Here is a 3,154-nt window from a genome sequence, read left to right as displayed (position 1 = left end):
GGTGTGTCTGTGGATGTCTGTAGGTCTTGCCCTGGCCATCTTCCTTTTTATGAGTGGCCTTATCAGCCAGAGAAGCAGGAGGAGTATGCAAGGTGGAGATTTTCCCAAAGTCAAGTGCAATAAAGGGCTGGAGTCCAAATGTTTGGTTTTCTTGTTTTTGTTTTTTTTTCCATTCCCTTGTCGTTCTAGAACTACACTGAAAAACATGCCAAAGACAGGTCCTTTGCCAGCACACACCTGGAACCCCAGCTCTCGGGAGGTAGAGGCAGGGTGATCAGGAGTTAAGATTATCCATGGCTATGTAGAGTGCTCAGGGTCAGCCTGGGACACACAAGATTGTTTCACCAACCCCTCCCCCCAAATGACAATAGCAACAACCACCACCAAGAAATGTATATTCTCTCTGTTTCAAGAGGCCTCGCTGAGTGTTACCAGAGGGAGAAGGACAATGCTTGTTCCTGGGAAAGAAACATTAGACCAGCTTCGGAAACATCCAGTAGAGGACAGCCTGGTCTACAAAGTAGATTTCAGGACAGCCAGGGCTACACAGAGAAATCCTGTTTCAAACAAACAAAAAAAGGAAGGCAGATGGGAAGGAAGGCAGGTAGGAAGGAAGGATAGAGAGAGAGAGAGAGAGAGAGAGAGAGAGAGAGAGAGAGAGAGAGGGGCAGGGAGGGAGGAAGGGAGGGAGGGAGGGAGGGAGGGAGAGAGAGATGGAGAGAGGGAGAGAGAGAGATGGAGAGAGAGAGAGAGAGAGAGAGAGAGAGAGAGAGAGAGAGAGAGAGAGAGAGAGAGAGAGAGAGAGAGGATGCTGGTTGATTTTTGTTGCCTTGTCCTCTGTGTGATGCTTTCTATGCTGTTCAATAAAGACAGAGCAAAGCCCTTTGTGAGGGACAGACAATCACCCAACAACAGACACACAGGCACAGAACACATAGAAGAGACTGTCTCACACACAGGAACAGATGCAGACACAGAGATAGACAGATTCACAAGGCAGCCTCCAGGCAGGCACAAGTTCAGATGTGCACAGTAGACAGACGGGACAGAAGCCTCCAAGAGCATCACATAGAGAATTCAAATCTGGACTCGCTCTTGGGTAAGTCACTCCTAGAGGAAGTGTTTCTATTTCTTTCCTTAATGCATTGCTATTGGTGGCAATTCAAAGCTAACTGCTAATGCACAGGATCCATACAAACTAGGGGCTGGAGGTGTAGCTCAGCCAGTTGGAGGGCTTACCTAGTGAAGCCTTGGATTGGAATCTCAGCACTGCAGAACATTAGTTCCTGGGGGCACAGGCCTGAGATCCCAGGGCTCCAGAGGTGGAGGCAGGATGATATGCTGTGTGTCTTCAGCCTGGGCTACACGAGAAACTATCTCAAAAAAGAAAGGAGAGAGAGAAAAAGGAAAGAAGGAAGGAAGGATGGAAGGAAGGAAGGAAGGAAGGAAGGAAGAAAGGAAGGAAGAAAGGAAGGAAGGAAGGAAGGAAGAAAGGGAGGGAGGGAGGCAGGGAGGGAGGGAAGAAAGAAGGAAGGAAGGAAGGAAGGAAGGAAGGAAGGAAGGAAGGAAGGAAAAAAGGAAGGGAGGGAGGGAAGGAGGGAGGGAGAAAGAAAGGAAGGAAGGAAGGAAGGAAGGAAGGAAGGAAGGGAGGAAGGGAGGAAGGGAGGAAGGGAGGAAGGGAGGAAGGGAGGAAGGGAGGAAGGGAGGAAGGGAGGAAGGGAGGAAGGAATTCAGGTACAGTTCTGGGACTTCTGTGTGGGTGGGAAGCTCAGGGCAAGAATTTTGCAAAAGTAAGGGGTGTTGGGGTGCGGGATCCTATTGAATGGGAAGTCAGAGGGTGTTTTGTTCTAGCTCAACCCCTGACAGCATTGGAATAGGTAGAACCTTTGTTTATGGCCACAAGGATCATGAAAGCAGCCATTTTGGAAGTGTCAAGGTCAGTTTTCCTTTAAAAGTCAAGGTGCAGGTGGCACTCTTCTCGGGGTGTTGGCTTGGAGGTCCAAATAAGTTTTCTCTAGATGAAGTCACCAAACAAACAGCAGTTTGGCACTTGGCATGAGCTTGCCGGGTGACCTTGGCCAAAGCCGGCAGGCTCTCTGCCTGAGGGTTGTCTATCTACAAAATGGAAGGACACATATGCTCAGTCTCTGTCTTTGCCTCTGTCTCTCAAATTGAACCTGGGGAGTTGCACATGCTAGGCAGTCTCCAGTCCTTATCCATCTCTCCAGCCAGAAACCATCATTTCATGCTTGACAGGCCCGTGCTCTACCAACTGAGCCTCATGCCCTCCCCACCAGCTGTTTTACTCTGAGTGATCATAGGAGCCTTCAGAGCATCGTTGGTTGTACCCCTTAGATACCAATCCCAGTTTTGACAACCAAACATGACCATCCTCATTGCTACATGGACCCCTGGGGAACAAGCCACCCCGAGGCAGTTTCTTTCCCATTCTGTGGTTGTAGCCGCAGATCATTTCAGGAGCATCTAAGATAAGTTTTCCCCACAAGTGGATTTGTTTTGCCTGTGGTCACGTGACTTCCATAGAACCCAGAGCTTGGTGGGGAAGGGGATGTAGTGCAGGGACTGGTGGAGACTGCAGCACATGTGCCATCCTTGTCTTGGCAGGAGGCTTCATCGCAGACCACTTTCCCAGCACTAAGGCTGGACTGCCTGTGAATCCAATCAAAGCTGTTTTGCTGAGAGGGAGCAGCGAGGAGTCACTGTGGTACCATCCCACCGAACCCCATGTGTGACTTCCTAACAAGTTCTCACCCTCCTCAAAAACTAAGATGCTGGAGATCTTGAGGTCTACATTCAATTCTCTTATTTTAATGTAAGAAACACATTTAGAAAAATTTAAGTACCTTGTGTAACCTACTGACCACAGGCTTGCTACTTTTAGTAGGGCTAATTATCACATAGCACAGCACTGGACACCTACAGTAGGTGTCTTTCTGCTTTGTAGAGGTACATGAACTCAGGGCATTGTTGGATTAGGTTCTGTCCCACCTACCACAGGCATATTAAGAGGGATCAGAAGCTGAACTGCCCAGGGAGGCACCCGCAGCCTCTGATTTCCTTCAGCTAAGTGTGGTCAGAGCAGTTTCTGACCTAGTGTTGGCAGTGACAGACTGTTAGAAAGGAGAGGCTTGTT

This window comes from Mus caroli, unplaced genomic scaffold (genome assembly GCF_978045245.1).
Source record: "Mus caroli unplaced genomic scaffold, Mus_caroli_1 scaffold_6, whole genome shotgun sequence".
Classification (NCBI taxonomy): Eukaryota; Metazoa; Chordata; class Mammalia; order Rodentia; family Muridae; genus Mus; species Mus caroli.
The sequence above is the reverse complement of the archived record's forward strand: the minus strand, read 5'-3'. Positions refer to the sequence as shown.